This window comes from Saccoglossus kowalevskii, chromosome 20 (genome assembly GCF_978046115.1).
Source record: "Saccoglossus kowalevskii chromosome 20, keSacKowa6.1, whole genome shotgun sequence".
NCBI lineage: Eukaryota > Metazoa > Hemichordata > Enteropneusta > Harrimaniidae > Saccoglossus > Saccoglossus kowalevskii.
In genome coordinates this window covers 16,453,812-16,474,697 of record NC_140660.1, presented here as the reverse complement: position 1 = coordinate 16,474,697, position 20,886 = coordinate 16,453,812, and the positions used below count along the sequence as shown (strand labels likewise).

General features: G+C 35.5%; 1 long non-coding RNA gene across 1 annotated transcript; it reads left to right on the top strand.

Annotated features, from left to right (window-relative positions):
- The first annotated feature begins 751 nt into the window (after positions 1 to 751).
- On the top strand, positions 752 to 8,401 carry LOC146730065 (uncharacterized). Its single transcript, XR_014927993.1, has 3 exons — positions 752 to 813; positions 6,937 to 7,083; positions 8,298 to 8,401. It is a non-coding gene; the product is annotated as an uncharacterized LOC146730065 (long non-coding RNA).
- Positions 8,402 to 20,886: the final 12,485 nt, after the last annotated feature.

Here is a 20,886-nt window from a genome sequence, read left to right as displayed (position 1 = left end):
AGTCAGACGAGAGCAGATGTCATAAATTTAGTGTGTTCCCTTTTCGTAACTTTGGTAATCACTATAAGGGCTTGCAGATGTTACGTCGCCCTGACCATGGAGCTAAAAAAAAGAGCTCTATGCCCCGACTGACATAGAATCACTACAAGACCATGTGGACGTACGTGGTACTCACGGTTCCTTGTGACGATTTTCCGGTCGGCGGTGATTTCCAAGCTGTGGACAGTTGCAGTTCTGTAGCTCTCTTGGTTTCGCTGTGATCCTTCTTTTATCGCAGGTAGGATTATTTCGTCCGTCGTGGGGTAATCGAGGTTATAGCTTTCACAATCCACAGGCGCTCGGAACGTTTCCTGGATAATAAAAAATGACCTAAAGTGGGATCGGCATAGTTAGTCAGTCGCCGGTAAATTCCCCTACTACTCATATAATAACACAAGGTAGGAACGCGTTGACACCATGACATCGATACTTCCCGAAAATAACACGATTTTCCAAATTATATTTCGATCCGCTTCACACAACTCAAGCACGATATCGGTAGAAACTATCGATCGACTTACATTTCCGTTATTCGAACTAAAACGGGTTAAATCCTCTGAAAATCGAAACACAAGAGCAATATGAATCAACTCATCTACGCGGATATTTTGAAACAGAGGCCCGAGCATGCGTAAATGTTTGGAACTGCGCATGTTTGAAACTACTGGCCATTCGCAAAGGACGCCGGGAACCAGCGAACTTAATAATTAACGTTGATGGCCTCCAGGATGTTTTCGTCAGCCATGTTGAAACTGTCCGGTGAAAGCTCAGTTGGTGAGTAGTCTCCAATTATAACGATTTTCTTCTAATTGTAAATTAGTATTACATGACGTCACAGCGGATATCAAGTGTAGTTTTTAACAATACTAAACTCGCGTAAATCGGTTATTGTACTTGTGTTGTTGACGTGCACGAGCGTTCCGAGCATTAACATACAAATGCGAAATGGCGGAAAATTCAAAAACATTCTGTGCAACTAAACTAACCCTAGATGTCTGGTGTTGTGGTTCGAGTCAGGCAGGTGATCGCGATTGGTCGAGTAAAGGGGGGGGTCCAGTCGACAGCTAGCCTCCCAGTCAGTCGTAGGGAGATTGCTATCAATGGTCGTTCATAAATGATATTCTGTCGGCACTTTTTGTTAGTCGCCAAGTCAGCGACTGTTCTGGTGGCTTAGGTCATTTCCACGAAATCAAGGCCTCATATCCCAGCCCTTGTTAATCGATAATACCAGGGAGAAAATAATTGTGTTTCCAATACAAGTACCTACCTACCCATATTTTTGGTAAAACGCAAAATAACTTTGTGTATTATTAGTTCATTTATATTTTATCTATATTTATGCTAAATTTTATATATTCCACCTACTAAAATGAATTTGTTGGCGATCCGCTCCGCTAGGATTGCCCTTATAATCACTTTTGTCGTTTTGTGTGTGTGTCTGTGTGTGTACATTTCCAGTGTTTTCACCTATGATTTCTTCTGTAATTTTTTTGGCTTGGCCGATTTCGTTCAAACTTGGCAGGTAGGTCACACCTTCACCCTAGTTATTAGGAAAAATCTTAAAAAATTTTTTGGCCCACCATTGCCATAGCAACAGCCAAAAAACTGATTTTTGGATAGCTTCGCGCCAAATGTATCTCCTTCTACAAATTTGGGATAAAACACTTCAGACATAGCTCATTCTACTCAGCTTGAGTGTGGGCACAAAGTTACTATTTGAATTTTTGATATCTGTTTTCATTACCGAGAAATTTGACCCCAAAGTTGGGGTAACTTTTCACCAGCAACGGCTTTTAACTCCTCTGTGATTTTTTCGGCTCGACTGGTTTCAATTTGTTCATGCCGTCACTAATTGGAAAAAATCCTGGCCCACCACTGCCATTGCAACATCCAAAAACTGATTTTTGAATACTTTTGCCCCAAATGTATTCCCTCCTACCAGTTTTGTACATAGTCAGCTGGCATCGGTGTCGCTGGGTGTATATGATAAAGGGAAGTTGTGCAATCAAATTTGCCGAGTTCGCAGTTTTTCGCCAATAAAAAAATAACTAACTGAGGCAACAACTCACGGTTTTTCAGCATTTTTGTAATAAAGACATTATTCTCTATCAATAATCCACCCAAAACAGGAACATTTCTACTAATTCTTGTGTTTTTTCGACGTTTTTCGAAAAACCTTTGATTAGGCTGCGAAAGTAAAACATTCCGGAGGGGGCGAAACAGAAGAGCCAAATTTAACGCGTAAAAATAGAACGCGTATTTTGACCTCTATGCGGTCGTTGCCAAAGAGCCCTGCGTCCATCGCCTGGCGATGCTCTTCCGTTTCACCAGTTGCGTTTTTTGGACTAAAATTTGGGCAGTACTGTCAGTCACGAAAATTGATGAATAAAGTAATACACATAAAATATGAATCACGGGCTAATTCAATGGTCACCGAACACTCCACTACTAAACAATCTGTGGCAAGATAGTAGCGTACTGTATATTTGACCCAGATTTGACAAGCGTGGTACAGTTTTTTGCGCGTGTCCGTAATAACGCGCACAAAGGATTGTGGGACAGAGTCCTTTATTTGCTGGCATTCTTCACTTTTGACTGCAGTTCTTTTTATATTTTAGAGTAAATGCTTCTGATATGCTCTTACATGTAGGTTGCTTAATATCCGTCTGAAATTCTGGACTATGGTCATATTTTTCGATTAGTAGTCGTATATTTAAATAACTCACCGTGACTAGTGTTTTGCATTATGAAGTATATTATTATGAAGGTCAACGCATTGTACTTTAGGTAAATATTTACCATTTCGTTATTTCATTATTTCGCTTTCCAGCATTTACAGGAAACGCTTCATTCTAGAAAATCCTATCGCAAAACGATTGGAAATAATAAATGTAACAGCAGAATACGTCCTAGCACAGTCTCACTACTAGGAGAGTGACTGTGGTCCTAATAATAAACTAAGTGACTTCTAAAGACTGAATGGTGTTTGCGAACTTCGTATTAGTTATAAACTGACGGTAGCTTCACGTTTATGTCACCATGGAAACAGCCAAAAACATATTGCTTGTTTCTGAGCGGAGCGGATCGCCAACCAGCCTACCGGCTTGTTTATTTATATTTTTATTTTAATGTTCTTGAACAGAAAACATAAGCTGGGTTCAGAGCGTTCTTAGACTGTTTAGTTTTACCTTAATGATAACCAGAATATGACAGTAAGGAAATCTATAACTAATATGGTGGTCAGTTTTGATGTCTGTATTAAATGCATAATTTGTGATGTTACTGGAAACACAAAATTGTTTTTCCTACTGCTAATCAGCCCTGAATATACCAGCATGCTCTGTTTAGTGTCATATTTATTGATTTATTTACACATTTTTTATTGACACATGTCAGCTTGAAATTAAAATACAAATGCTTGTCTAAATCAGTGAGGCCAAACAAAACTAATTTGATGTTTCTGGTAATGATCTATAAAATAATTGGGAGGTACAGTACAGTCTGAGTATAACTTAACATTTAGCTAGCTGGCTTAAAACTATCTTAGCTTGCTTTCAAAACTGTCACATATCTAAATTGTGCAACATAATCTACCTAAATATTTCTGATATACATGTAAGTAACATAGGTAAATACTACGAAGAATAAGTTGAAATTATTGATGAACATAATATTCACTTTAAAAATTGTAAAGTTTTTATGAAAATACAAAGTCAGCTGATAGTCAGCTTGGAATTTGAGTTACACTCGGACCGTACTGTACATGTAGGTAGCCATTTTTATTTTATTTCAATTTTAGAAATGAGTTGTACTCTTATCTTTAGTGAAAACATAATCATGGTATAACTACAGATGTGAAAGATGACATTTAAGTTTAGTTTTCTGAATGTATTTTTTAAAAAGTGAAACCAAGTGCTAGTCAATAACTACATAAAAGGAAGTAAATAAAATAAAAATTACAACATTGGTGAAATGACCGTTTGCATAGAAATTAATAATTTTGAACTCATTTGCATGCAATTAACTTTTTCGATTTCCTTCCAAAATGGTAATCGTTACTGTAAAACACAGAATTTATTTAATTTATAATGTAATTGTTCAAAAAAAGTAATTCACATTTCATTCTTGGTGCATTATTTTTAAATTACATGTGGAGGTTTTAAAAACAGTTTTGTTTAAATGACGGTGAATGTCAGGCAGCACATTGTGTACGTTGCTATGGTAACATATCCAATATATTACAGCATGGGAACCAGTATTTTACAGACATCCAACACAATGATCACAGAATAGGTGATTTTCCGTACAATTGCGAGATCTCACGAGATACATGAAAGACACGCGTCGGACGTCTGCCGCAAAAATCGAACGATTTGATTTTGAATTTGAATTTCTTTATTTCGTAGCTCACATCGACCGGTCGATCTTTGACAGAGGAATATTGCTTCCGAATACCCTTACTTAATCGAAATTGCCCATCATCAAATGTGCACAGCACATTATTAAGCATGGAAATGTACCCCAGAATACTTTCGCGTTTGTCGAATCCCACGCGATGTTTGACGCCACTACGACGCTATGACCTTTGTTTGTCCTGTTTTTACGTTCGATTTCACGCATAATGCGTGATTCTCGCAGTGAACAGAAAATGGTCTATTTGTTCAACCTGACTTTTGACAAGTAATTATTTTAACTTGATTTAACTGTCCATAATGACAGGCAATTTGTGTGTTTACCTGTTCAAACTAAAATTTGGTTGTCTAAACAGGTGGACACACTCCTGCATGTTTATACCCCAAATTAATAAGTAATGGGAAAACATAACTAGGGACAGTTCATTATAACTGATGGGGGAGGGGTACTGCATAGGATTTATTCTTTCACTGGGTTTTATTTTTGCTAATTTCACAGCTAAATATACACATTTAACAATAGTATGTATAATTTCCTTCACAAACCAGTGAATTTATAATCTAGTGACTATGCCTGCAAGGTAAAATCCACTAAAATCAGCACAACTTTGAGCTGTGGTGCTATCATAATTCAGTCTAGCACCTGTGATTTGGTATTTGTGTCAAATAGTTTTTTTTAGCTTTCAGAGCATTTTCTTTGTTTTCAAATATTTTCATGTATTTTCTGTTTATTTCTGCACCGGTAAATGAACAATAAATATCAATGTTTGCAACAAAGCTGTTTAACTGACTCAAGATCACTGCTAATAGTTGTGTTCACGTTACACGAAGTACGGGCTAAGATTTAAGCTGATTTAGGCTTATCTATCATATTTGCATTTCGGCTAGACCCAATTGCGTCCACGCACAGGGAGGGCCAGTCGTTAGCACGGGCTAAGGGGTGTCATTAGTCGGTGACCTTTGGTAAGCCGCTATTTACAAACGAAAAATGGATGATACGCGCGAGGTTCTATTTCTGCTGCTGGCATGTTTCGTTCTAATTTTGAAGCGACGTGCACAGGAACGCGAGAGAAGACGGACCCAACTTATTTGGATGCACAGAAACAGTATACAACGGGCGTAACAGAAGACAGAGTTTTATTAATGCATGTCGTAGACAGCGAACCAAATTTATTTTGTCTACAATTGGAGCTGCTGTACGCTCTACTACAGCGACCTGATCAGTGTGGAAGCGAGCGCGTAGTAATGACTGGTGAAATTGAGTCGAACATAGAACAATTTCACACCCAAAGGTCGCCGCAGAGGCCGCTTAGCCCTGGGCTAAGCGTTCGCGCATACTTCGTTAGCCCGTGCTAAGGGTCTAGACCTCGGATCTAATTCGGATCAGATTTAACCCGTACTTAGCATTCCTTAGCCCGTGCTAAGCGTTCACGCATGTTTTCTTAGCACGGGCTAAGGAATTTGACCTCTTAGCCCGTGCTAAGGAACTGTGTGTGAACGCAACTATTGCCATGTTTGGCTTCTTAGCATAAGTCACTCAGCTTTTGTTTGCATTAAGGGGTTAGTGAACCGATTGATACAATGTAACTGGTATGCTGTGAGAGTTTTGCAAAAACTGATATACTGTAAAATACTTTATTTTAGCTGGAATTAATTTTCGCTGAAAAGACTTATTGGGTGTTTTGTATGGAATTTATTTTCACTGATTTGTGACTGAGTTAAATGTAAAATATAGGAAAAAGGGTATATTCGCTGGATTTTACTAAGGCCAGACTTTTATTATTCCTTGTTTCGTGAACCCGCCGAATGAACAGGAGCCGAAAATGAAATAAAAATAAAATTTTATTTCAGCGTAATTTCTCGCGCCCATCGACTTGTGAAAAATTGCTAAAAAAAATTATTTTTATCTTCATTTTTTTTCGCCCTATATCTATACCCCTCTGCATGCTGCTTGAGACTACGAGGCGAACATGGCGGCGGCCTGGTTTGTAGTGACATGTCGTGAAACTCTGTCGTCAAAAACCGAGAAATCCCTCATTAATGCTGAAAATTGTGTGACAATTAGCGAAATAGCCAACCAGGTTTTACATGGAATAAAAATTTATTTAATTTCTTCTCTCTGATCAATCATCTCACTTACAATTCTTTGAGAATCACACAAATCTAATGGAAAAAAAGAATTAATTTTTTTTCGCCCTCAAAAAAATTGACTTATAAAAACTTGAGAAACAAGGAATAAAAAGAAGTCTGGCCTAAATCATTCCTGCAGCAAAAATAGCAAAAATTAATTGCAATCGAAAATAAAGTATTTTACAGTATTTGGTGTGGTGTTAAAATTTGGTATAACAATTTTATGTTTTTAGTGTTGGGTTCAGAATGATTCACCTGTTGAACCCTCTGCCTATGAGGTCTAAAAACTGGAAATTTAATCAATCTTTGTAAAGTTTATGTTATAGTGTAACTGATTTGTGTGTTTTTTTTACAGGTGTCTGCATTGACATTCAATGGTAGTACTACACTATTAGCATCAACGCATACAGGACATCTTAGCGTGGTCAGAGTATGGAAATTCAATACTGGGGAATGTCTTGCTATGTTTAAAACACATGTTTTATTCTGTCTTCTCTCTTTGGTGAGTAAATAGCAGTTCTGAATAGTCACAAGTGTTGTATTGTGTAGCAAGTGAAAAATTAGAAATTTATTCTTAGTTAATTTCAGATTAAAGTAGATATTTCAGTCCTTGATAAAAATATCTATCCAATATAGTGTGAACTGTTTTTGTGATTCAATGATTTCATGGCATTCATGAAAACAAAATTTTGTGAAAGTTGTTGACATTTTATGTTATCAGATTCCAGAGTCATTTTCACTGCTACAAAATTTCATCATATGAAAATTTCTGTTTACAACTCCAAGGGGGATTTGGATTATAATCAGATCTAAATCCTACTTTAATCCTATAAACTTTCCTTTGTGTTTAGTGCTGAGATCTTTTGTTAAGTACGACAGCAAATATTCTGTTGGTGTCCAGAGAGGGAACAGCCAAAACTCCTTAACGAGGAAAATGTGTTAACATTAGGATTTGAGGGCTGTTGCATCCAAAAAAATACACTAAATGAACCAAAAATCATGTGTTAGAGGCTATGCCTATGCCTATGCAGAATTTGATTTGCCAGTACTCTTTTCATTTGTAATACCTTGGCTACTTGGATAATGTTTAAAACATGCACAGAATAGTTGTATACAGAAATTTTCATCTGGTGATTTTCACCTGGTGATTTTCACTGAATCATGAAATTCACAGAAATTTTTCTCTCACAAAATTAAAGTGGTTTACAGTATATACTTAAGTTGTAGCATGTCATAATTTTGTGATATTGTACTGGATATCTACATCCTACCTTATTAGGAAATACAAATTCCAAATATGAAATGATTACGCAATATTCCCTAGATGGTTGGTGTGTTTTGAAAGGGAGTTCATAGTAAGTTCCACTACTTTTCATCCACCTCATTTTCCGCAGTACTGGGCTTTATACACCAAGCAGTTGAATCAAGGAGATGAACAATAATAAGAGTTTTATGAGGATACCGCAAAGTATGCATTTGGAGTATTAATCAACTCATCATTTATCCATCTTTGATTTTTATAGTTTTTCACATACTGGTTGTGTTCTTTGTGGAATTGTAAATCATGACACTAGATACTCAAAACATCACTAGTAGCACTACCGGTATATTGAATGCTTAACACAGCGACTACTGTAACAAATTGAAGTGTCACATAACTTCCATAACCGATTTTAATCTCCAAATTTCTAAATGTTAATGTCTTCTTTTCAACAGTTAGTTGTAGTATGGAATACATCACATGTAAATAGAAGTGGTGAGGTGACTGTCATGGCAAAATCCCATACAGATGTTGACATTGTTAGAATAAAGATTGCCAACTTTGATGATACACGGTAAGTCATTTACAGTGTGCTAGATCATTAATAGACCTTATTTGAAAATGGTTGCCAAGATCTCGTTGAGAACGAGAGAACAATGAGACTTGAGAGCGACAAAGCCATGCAAATTGCCCCCCTCCCTCAAATATTGTTCCATTCTCTAACGTTGTCTAATCCACTGTTTCTGTTTCATGGTATTAGGAACAGTAGACGAGATGGCGATAGAGAGTGTAACAATATTGGGGGGGGGGGGCAATTTGCATGGCTTTGTCGCTCTCAACAAAATCTCAACACCATTAATACAGCAAATATGGTACATGTTTGAAAAAGCACATTTTATTTGTGTAACAGTATAGGAGGTCCACATAGTCATATTATTACAGTGTATTCCATTACATCAATAAGTTGTGACTTAATTGTCATAATAGTCTTACTAAAATAAAATGAAGTGATGTTCTGGTATTTCTATTTCAGTGGGATGTTATCATGTGACCGTGATAATGTACACTTATGACGTGTATGGAATGGTTATCTGCGTTCTGCACCCATTAATCTGGGAGAGTGTCATACAGCCGACTTCGATGGTCTATGTTTTGATGCCTACTTCCAACCAACTCAAGATCTAGCTGATAGAATCATGTAAGTTGTAATCTAATATTGCATCAATGTTTCAAATGTTCTGTGTATATAGTTGTATGACTTCAATGCATCTAGGAAATGTCCGTGTGCTATCATCTATCATCCGTCTTCACAAGTATTTGCATGTGGATTTGATAATGGGTGTGTCAGAGCTTTTAATGTTTCCACAACAAGTCTGCTAGCAGAGCACAGGTAAAGTATCATTACCATGCCTCAAAATGATAGTGTGTGAGATTTACCAAACTTACTGAAGCATGTTTGTATATCTTTTGTTAAATTTCAGACGGCATGGTGGTAAAGTTACTGGTCATGTTTACTCACCAAATGGCAACTACTTGTACAGTTGTGGTTCTCTTGGATCTATAGCACTATATGATGGAGAGAGTGGTTATCAGATGATGTGGTTGCTTGGCAACACTGTAAAGGAGAAGGGTATGGACCTGATGCCATCACTGTGAGCAGAGATGGACAGCATATAGCATTTGTTAGACCTACTGAGTTTACTGTTAGCATTGTAGATGCAAGATCATTGGATAAGGTAGGCTGTCATAACTTGATATCATTTTTTTATTAAAAGTGGCACATTGCAGTGTGAACAAGTCTGGTCAATTACATGGTTTTGTTGATATGTTATTGTGTGGTTTAGTATTTTGGATACATCATTGTTAAGAAAGATTTACTGTAACTCTACCTCTATGAGTAATCTTTGAGAGTTACAATACTGAATTACTCCTTCCCATCTACCATGGCTGTATTAAAGCAGTCATACATTTCTACTCCCTGGGCGGCTCCTAGCTACCACCAGCATCAAGTGTTCAGTGTAGCTACACAGTAATGGCCATGGTACACTTGCTATTTGATAATCTACTCACTCCTTACTAACCATGCCATGTTTTGTACTCAGGTTGTACGTTCGTGTTGATATCACATGTATAAACACAGGAATGAAATGTACAATGTTGGATACTGCTGTTAAAGTTTGTTATGCACCACATAAAACAAGACATTTACTGGTTGTGATGTCATCATCCAGGTTGCTCAAACTAGATTCCATAACTGAAAGACTTTTGAGTGAGGTACATTATTCATTATATTTACCATTTTAGTGTTTTCACATATTGTCAATTCTATGTTATAAATATATATTTATTTTTTGATTGATCCCTAAGTGATAATCTAAATACTGATTTCAGAAGATTTCCTGACATCTTGATCTCAAATCAAAATGTACTGTAAAGCACTTAATTTTCGCTGCTAGAAATTTGTCGCAAATTTATAACTCTATGGCGTTCATGATGACAACAATTTTTCCGCTGTTGTCATAGAAACCCAGAGAAATTTTCACTACTACAAAATTTCACAATTTTGTTACTGTCCCATATTTCCTGTATTTGGAGAGGACTTCTGAAATTGTAGTCAAAATAATATTTTTATCTGAGATATTCACAAAAACAGTTGAATCTTACATAATATTCATATATTTATTTATTTAGATATCTAACATACACCATCCTGGCTGTACATCTCTGGATGTGTCTCCCGATAGCAGACATTTATCTACCACTGGTGATAAAGTAGTCAAAGTAATGGACTATCATATGAGACTGGGTCTCAATTTCCAGGTAAAAGTTATACTGAACATTGACTATAAATTAATGTTCTGATTCAAGAATCATTTTTACCACATCTGGAGAGCTAATCACAATATTTGAGTCAGTACAAAGCTACGTACAAGAATGTTTCTGATTGGCTACTCAACCCTAAGAATTAACAGTTAGACCAATCAAACGGCAGATTGTTTGTTTGTTGGCAGGTTTTGTTGACGAATCAAATTCTGCCTTGTATATGTGCTTCAACTCAACTACAATATTTAAGGTAGTAGAACATATCAATGACTTGGGAAATTCACATTCATCCCGATGCTTGTCTGCACAGCTTCATTTGTTTGAATCACATGCAAAGTACTCTGATTTACTCTGCTTTAACATAGTATTTACCTTGCCATGTATTCAATGTTATAATACCTGCTTTGTCTACTTACTGTAAGCAGCAGCTACTATCAATAATGTCAACATAATAAAATGTTTGTAATTTTTATATAACAGGTGTTCATAAGCCATTCTGAGAATTTGAAGAAACTCTGCTTTACACCTGATAGCTTGGCATTGATTAGTGTTGGTAAAGCTGTATTTTTATGGGATTTCTATGGTACTGGTAGAGATGAAGTACTTCCTGTGGAGTAAGTATACCTTTGTCTTTTCAGTTGTTTTTCACTTTAATATTTGTTCTATGTGACAACATGAAATTTTAACACAGTGACTTCCCTTAAAGGATGAGAATATAGGGCTTATTGTCTCCACATATAACCTTGAAATATCTTAAAGAAAGTGTGCCACCACAGTTGAAATAGAGAAATGTCAGCCAACTTATCATCTTATTTCAATGAATCTTGGTGCATAAAAACTCCAAGACAATGTGACGATCTAATTAGTTTTGGAATTTCATGTTGTTCATCTAAAATAGTAGACAAATATTAGTTGCAAAACTTCTTGTTTGAAAGGCTAATCTTAAATTTTGAATTCATTTTTGACTCCCATGTGCGAAGCACAAAATGGGAGTCTTTGCAGTTAGTGTGTCTGTATGTGTGTGTGTATGTGTGTATGTGTGTATGTGTGTGTGTGTGTATGTGTGTCCGACTGTTCCACTGCTATCTCAAGAACCATACATCGGTTTTTGATGAAACTTGGTGCATAGATGCTCTGGGCCAATGCGCAGATTTGATTAGGTTTTGGTAAAAATCCATGCTCGTTAATTACCTAATTTGCATGATAATTAGCTAATTTTTAGCTGTTCTATGACTGTTCCACTGATATCTAAAGAACCACTCATTGGATTTTGATGAAACTTGGTACATAGATGCTCTGAACATATGCGCAGATTTGATTAATTTTTGGTAAAAATCCGTGCATATTAATTACCTAATTTGCATGATAATTAGCTATTTTTTAGTGGTTCCATGACTGTTCCACTGATATCTAAACAACCACTCATTGGATTTTGATGAAACTTGGTACATAGATGCTCTGAACTAATGCTAGGTTTTGATTAGTTTTTGGTAATAATCCGTGGACACTAATTACCTAATTTGCATAATGATTAGTCAATTTTCGGTTTTTCCACTGATATCTCAAGTACTAATCATCACATTTCAATGAAACTTGGTACATAGATGTCATACGACACTGCACAGACCTGATAGTTTTTATGGTAATATCAGTACATATTAATTACCTAATTTGCATAATTAATTAATTTTCAGCATTTGATATAAGTAGTTAGCATTACATTTCAATGAAACTTGGTACTTACATACTTAAGGACTATGCAGAAATTGATTGTTTTCGATAAATATTTGTGCATATTAATCACCTAATTTGCATAATTACTTAATTTTCAGCTTTTCCACGGGTATCTCAAGTACTAATCATCGCATTTCAATGAAACTTGGTACATAGATCCTTTAGGACTATGCAGAGACCTGATTAGTTTTAGGGTAAATAATTGTGCATATTAATTACCTAATTTGCATAATTAATTTTCAGCTTTTCTACTGATATCTAAAGTACTAATCATCACATTTCAATGAATCTAGAATTATGCAGACCCAATTAGTTTCCGGTAAATATTTGTGCATATTAATCACCTAATTTGCATAATTAACCAACTTTCACACTGATATCTCAGGTACTATACATCACATATCAATGAATGTACATGGATGCTGTAGGACAATAGACAGACCTGAATAATTGCGGGTTAAAATCTGTACATATTAATTACCTAATTTGCATAATTAACCAATTTTAAGCTTTCACACTGATATCTAAAGTACCGTAAAAACTCCAAAATTTCGACCGGTTTTAAATAATTGGTGTTAGATATGTGACGTGTTTTTAGAGTCAAAATTAAGGTGCATTTTCGGACGGTCGAATTTTTCAGAATAGAAATCAGCAAATGAAAAAATGGGGATGATAGTGTGCTTCATTAGTTTTTAAAAAATGCAATGTCCGTCAATTGACGTAAACTTCCTCATGTTTCACGGTAAAAGCAAAGGTCGTGGCCGAGTTGTAACTCAAAATCTAAACAAAGTCATCAATCAGTGAGTATTATGACATGCAAAACAAAACATCAAGACGCGGAGAAGAGGTCAGCACAAAACTAATAGGTCAAAAGACAAAGCTGTCTCGCACTACCTAGAAAAACTTGCGAATGTTCGAAGTACAGGTATCCATTGGACAAAAGATACATGGAAGTTTAGCAAACGATCTCCCCGACCCAGTGCAATGTATCCGGTTAGAATCAAAGCTCACGTGTCCCTTATTTGAGGGACCAAATTCTGCCGTAAATTCGCCCTTGGATTAAAAAATAAAATGGGATTTAAGAAAATAAAATGGGACTTTTAAGGTGTATTTTGGCGTCATTTTTCGGACATTTCAATCAATCCTGCCGGCTAAAATAGAGTCTAAGTTTTACCGTAGTCATTGACGTTTGTCTATTCAAGAGTACACGTGTATGATTTTTATCGTGACTAGCCTAGCGTGAGCGGGTAAGCTTCCTTTCGAGAATGAGCTGTTATCACTGTGAACAATGTTAAATTATTCTTCAGATGACCAGTTTATTTTTTAAAAACAACTAATTTTTTTATTTAAAAAAAATCATGCCGTTTTCGCATCAAAATCCAAGCCAAAACATCGTACTACAACACCAATCTCTTCCGCATTGCGTTCAATAACATTAACATATTTAAATAAGCTATGGTAATTTGAACACGTTGGCATCATCCAGCTTTTTGATTGGTTAATTAGCGATTTGACCTATTTGACCTAAGAGAACATGGCGGATATCCTACAGCATCAAACGTTTATACGAGACCGGAATCATTCGCTTACGATGAAACTAAGTTGACTTTTATTTGTATTTCATAACCATTCAACAAATTTATTTTGTGTACATTATTATAATCACTACTGAGTACAGTAATAATCAACAATTCAGAAACGCAGCATGCCGAGATTTTTGTGTTCGTTTTTATTTCAAACTTCGTTTATTTAGAATATATTTTCGTTACCAATAAAATAAAAATCTCTCAGTCAATCAGAAACCCGGATTCATGCCTTCGAGGAAGGTCCCGTTTGAACGCTCACATCGTTTTTTTTTTCGTTTGTGGGAAAACTAAAACTGGTCGCAATTTTCGAATAAGAATGAGTCGGCAATTTTTAGTGGAATCGAAAATTTGGAGGTAAATAAAACACCGAAACCCGGCAAATAAATAGGCGATCGAATTTTTAGAGGGGTCGAAATTTTGGAGTTTTCACGGTACTAATTATTCCATTTCAGTTTTACACTCAAATCTGGTCATATTAATTTTCTGATTTGCATAATTAGTTTTCAGCTAAGTAATTTCGAATTATATTTAATGTGTCTCCAATACTCTCAGCACATGGGAGTTCTTTCTAAGCTTTCTTTGATTAATACGTCTCACACAAGAGTTCTTTTTAAGTTTTCTTTGATTTTAGTGTTATATTTATGTTAAATTTATTTGTATTTTAATTTTGAGATATACCATCTATGATGAAAATTAGAGCAATGAATTAAAACTTGCATTTTCAAATCATGAATGTGTTTATTTAAAATATATTTTACTGTAAAATACTTTATTTTATCTGGAATTAATTTTAGCTCAAAAGACTTTTTTGGTGTAACATGTAGAATTTATTTTCACTGATTTTTGACGAATTGAATGTAAAATATAGGGAAAAAGTTTATTTACTGGATTTTATTTTCACTGAATCATTCCTTCAGCGAAAATTAGTTCCAAGTGAAAATAAAGAATCATCAAACACGCTAACCACTGTACCATCTCTTAAAAATATTGAGGTAAATTTTTGTTTTTTTGCTTGTTTTTTTTTATTTACACAGTTATATGAATTTGAAGAGTACAGCAGTAAGGTCACTTAAAACTACACAACAATAATAAATTAAACAACAATAAAAAACAAAAAGATTACAGCAATGCAGCAAAATAGTATTTTCATACTGAAATCCATAAATAAAAATAGTTGTGTATTTTATTAGATTTCACTAAGTACTGTCATACAATGTACATGTATTGTATTAGAAGCTCCATTAGAAGTGCATGTAAGCCAACAGTTGCCTTTATTGTCTACTGTTTATATTTTACAGATGACAGGCTGTACTACAAGAATATAGCATCTTAATTATTTGCTATTCGAACCGAAAAGATAATACCCACCCACACCTAAATTGACTGACTGTTCAACGGTGACTGGTCTCCACAGGTTAGTATATTGATTTGAATAATTCATATTTTTTCCTACATTCATATCTCAATAATATATAGTTGATATTACCCACAGTACAGTCCAAATATAACATAACATTTACTGTACTTGTTCAAGTATAAATCTCTGCTCAATATGTTACCGAATTTTACAAGTCATATATCTGATTATTAGCCCCCCTCCTAATTTACCGAATTTTACAAGACATATACCGTACTTCCCTGAGTATAAGCTCAGGGGCCTGAACATGTAAAATCGGAAAAAAAATAACGAGTGGGCTTATACTCGAGGACCACCTCAGAAAAAAAATGTTGTTGGTGTGTTTAAAACTGTAACCATCTTCTGAGCCTTGAATCATTATCCGATTTACATTTTTCGTTCACAGCACCAGTCTCAGAGGAATGCTACGTCTTTTTGAGAAAACAGACATGTGAAACGAGTCGTCATTAAAAACAAAAATGTTATTACAATACATTTTATTACACATTTTATTACAATACGGTTTACATACCGTCTGAATTTACGGTGCAAAAATGAGTAGGGTCTGTGAGAAAACAGTCAAAGGCAAGATTGTATGCAAACTCTCAATACAAGGCTATTTCCACCATGGTTTCATCATAATTTGACATGAAAAACTTCCTTTGACCTAACAGGTCACGTCTTTCGTTAACCAATGAAAATGCTCTGTCATACAGTCGAAGTTTTCCGATTGTTGACGGAAGTATTTTTATCAACGCAATGCGGAAGTGTATTATCGCGATGTTAAAATGATTTCGACAAAAAATGATGACTTTTTTCTCTAAAAACTGTTGAGTCACAATTTTCGAAAGGTAAACTGAGGGTGAGGGAATTATTTAAACCTTTCACGGCCGCCAACAAGTCATGCTCGTTCACACCCCATTCACGATAGTCTCAATGGACAAGATTATTCAGAAAAGTAAAATGATGATAGTGACCAGGTTTCACAACTTGACGATCACATTTTTGCTGTTTGGAAAACTACTACTCAAAAGAAATATGGATTATTTCAGTATTGCAACATCAGGGTTGATCTCGAGTAATAACAAAATAGAAAATGTGCGAACTATGTATGTTCGCCTGCCGTGCACTCTGAAATTAATGCGTAGAATGTAGTTCTGGGTACTTATACATGTATCTGACATGTCTGGACTGATCAAGTTCAACTTTTACACAGTCTATGACAGTTTTGTTCTAATGAACTTTTGTAGAAAATACTCAGATCCATATTGCTGTGACATCCGGTATATTCAATTTACACCCAAGATGGACATTCAAAAAACTAGGTACTCTTTGTTTTTCCTAAAAAATATACAATGATCAGGGATTTTTTTTAAATCTGGGGAGCAGATCCTCTGGCAACCATAAAATTCTGATTGACCAGGGATCACATGTGGCTTCAGTCTTCAACTGTGACCTAGCTGATAGTAATTTTGGCCCCAAGAAAGCCATAGAATGCTCCATTTTAACTTAGAACTATCAAAAACTCCACACCCTGGTAGGGAGAACCCTATCTCCCTAACTTGGTGACTCCGCTGAATTGCAGCACTCCCTCTTGCAGTTTTTTTCTGGAAAAACCCCTGTTATAATGCAAGTTTATTTGAATAATTTATATGCTTGTCTATCTGTTTTACTGACACAGGGTAAAGGTTATCCAATCAAAGACATGAATTCATGTATCCGGTCACTCATCACATCCTTATATGGTAGCAATGAACTTTCACCCTTTCAACAACATGGTGCCATGCAAGTCATGCAAGCTGTCAGAGTGTCAGTATCAGAAAGATACATACCCACCCACACTGAAATTGACATACCCCTGTGATAGTGTTCATCACTGACTGGTCTCCACAGGTTAGTATATTGATTTGGATTTCTCATGAATATTATTTTTTCTACATTTACATATCAAACATGACTTGTTATTATGACTACCGCCCTTTAATGAAGCCTTACATGATTATGGTACTCCATGATGAATCCTATTTCTGAGATGTAAAACTTTCTGTTCTAATTTTACATGAATTGTATACAGTACTGTGTGTACATCATCTGTGATCCATATCAAACATGATGTGTTACCATGACTACTGTACTTTAATGAAGCCTTACATGATTATGGTACTCCATGATGAATCCTATTTCTGAGATGTAAAACTTTCTGTTCTAATTTCACATGCGTTGTATACAGTACTGTGTGTACATCATCTGTGATCCATATCAAATATGATGTGTTACCATGACTACTGTACTTCAATGTACTCCTACAACATGGTGGTCCTCCCATGATGCATCTCACTTAACGTTTAGCTTCTGATAATTTCACAGATCCACCATCAACCTTTTTAAATCATACATTTGACACATCAAGTTCACTGTCACACAAATTTCATCATTTCTGAATGTCATTCCACTGCAATTCACCTGTGCACATGGTTGTTGAATAATTTATGTTCTTTTATTGCTTTGTTTAACAGACTTGATGTTTTCTGCATGTCAAGCATCTTGTAACCTGGTGGTACTTTGGTTGGAGACTGCAAATATTCATCTGAGGTGTCCCTTCTGTTCTTAGTCTCAGCAAATGTACACTTCCTGTTGTTTCACTACTGGGTCCAGCCACTGATCTGTTAATCCAGGTAAGTTCACACGTGTGGTCACTTTGTCTATGGCCATACCCATATTCCAGGCGACAGATTCTTTCTGTTCCCACACAGTGTGCCCTCTAAGCTGATATTACGTACCACTGACACAAAACAATTTGCTGTGAAAATTGTACATTGATATCGTGATCTTGAAAAACATCTTACTATAGTTATGGAATTTGTAATTTTGTAAAATAAAATTCACAATTTATAAATAAAATAAGTGTAAAAATGCAAGAAATCAGGAACCACAACATTTTTATTTGTGCCATAAGTCACTTATACAGTCACTTAATTTATTTTTTGAACACCGACCACCCCAGCAGTCAACAAGCTGATTTGAATTTGATTTTGGCAATTCCATTTTGACTGAGGATCCCTACAAAATCTTGTCTCGTGGTCATTATTTTTTTTTGCTGCCTGCCATGACTTACTTTATTTAGAGTTACTATAAATTTATGAAAACCGCTTTTAAATGTCCCGTCTGTATGTACACAAAGTTGACAAATTTAATTTATTGATCTCTAGAGATCTGACCAAAATGGTAAAATTCCATTATATTTAGTGTATAATTTTGCCATATGGTACATCTCTTTTACAGGGAATGTGAAATGTTTACCGCTACCAATATATTTGAATTGTTTACAGAAATGATGTTGTAATGTTGTTCTATCACACACAGGAGTCATGAGTGAATTATTCAACCTTTTTTATTTCTCTTAAGGTCTCATATCACTAATCAGCCAATCATAGCTGTCAATTTTAAATGCTTGCTTGAACCACAGTCCCTCTATCAACCGGTCTGAAAACGACTAGCGTTCTTTTGTCTCGAACCGCGGTGCGGGTAAACAAACCGTTCACACCCGGGCTGAGAGAGTCAAGAAGTCAGACAGATTACAGTACCATCAAAATATTCATTAAAATCGGGAAATTTACCGTCATGCAAAGCGATACCTCATTGTATGACTTCACTTTCACTTCAAATTCGGGCAACCACGTAAACAAACATGTAAACAAAATTATCACTATGAAATTTGGGTTTTTTGAACCCTGATATGCATCACAACCAGCCCACCAACTCATAAACATCCAGTTCCCGCAACGCAAAGATTAATATCAGGAATTATGTTCATTTTCTCGTTTTAATAGGGAAAAAACCTCGCGTGCCAACATGCTGACATCGCTAAACAAATGTTGTCAAAATGGCGTTCATGTTAACGTAGTCGATCGAAAAACCTGTGATATTTCTGATTCGTGGGGGTTCATAACAGTTCAAGTCAACTATACAACAACTAATGACTTTATTCTATGTAAAAGTATATAACAATGCTTCAATGTTTGTATATAAATGATTTTTTTAACACAGAATTGAGTACATTGTCATTTCGAATTGTCGCCATTTGCATTTATGATCTAAAAAGCATCCTCAAAAGTCGCTCAATTTAACATTAATAAAATGCAGTGTTACAAATAACAAATCAGCCCATCAATTTTTAATGATATGTTTCGATCATAAAATATCAAAATCGAAAACCAATATTGGTTTTGCGTCGAAGTAATGTAACTAAAATCACCCCAAAATCAAAATCGACAAATATCTGGGTAAAAATATGAAAATTTGTTGCGAAAATGTGTTGCTGCTGGTAAAATAGATAAATTAAAGAACTACTCGCTGGCTAAAATATGACCTTATACAGATGTCCTGATTAAAAAATTATGTGAAAAAGCACGAATTCTGGAATAAACAACTAAGTTGTAAGAAAATACACAACACTGACGATGTCAAAAATAGTGGCCGGCTGCGTACTGATCACGTGACATTGCTTTGCCTATACCCGCAATGCGCCTTTGCCAGGGAAGGAGGCCAATTCACACCTAATACAATCACTGTTTCCAGACTGTGCATGAACTAAGGATTTTTTTTATTTCGGGGGTGTCTATCACCTAGGTCATAAGTGAGACTAACATGTGATCTTGTGTTTACTACTTAGCAGCTGTGTACCTCTGGGTTTATTCCATGTGTATTTGTGTGTTTCCAATCTTGTTGTTTTTACCAGTGTTTTCTCTAGGTGTAGTCCCACTACAGTAGGTGTGTCTCGTTTACCTCAGTTTTGTCAAAGTTTGAGCTGGCCAACATGTGGGTTTATTTCATGTGGTTGATTACTGACATGGTAATTCACCATCACTTTTGCACATTCTTACATTTTTTTGATTTTCATTTAAGAAATATATAATATTCAGAGCCAAGCCTCCTTGATAGGAACACTGGGGAACATGGCGCCAATGTTACTTTGGGAGTCAACGTACAACTCACATTGATAGAAAATCTTTATTCATGAGTTTCATGAGTAACACTATCATTATTGTATTTTGATTTATTTGTTGTAGAATAGCAAGTACACTGTGTGCATATCCTAGTGATCCAAACTGGCATATGATGTGAAAGTGAAAGCGGCAAATAGATATTGCAGCATTTAGTTGTCATAGCAACCAGATCTGACTACAGCATACTGGTACATTCCAAAGAAGTAGACGTGTTAACTATCACCAAACCTCACAACAGTGAATGTGCTGTGCAGATGATCCCAATCATAATGTGTTCAAAAGTAAGTTACCGTAGTAGTATATTTCATATTATTTCCCAATCATGTAATTTTATTTTATAAAATATTAAAACACTTATTATTTGTCTGTTGTGTGTAGACCAATTTATTATTGTATGCAACATTTCTGTGAAATAATGTGTGGGCACTGTTCATTATTTGTAAAAGCTCTCATTTCTTTACACCAGGTTCTACACACAAGATATATTGACTGCCAGACA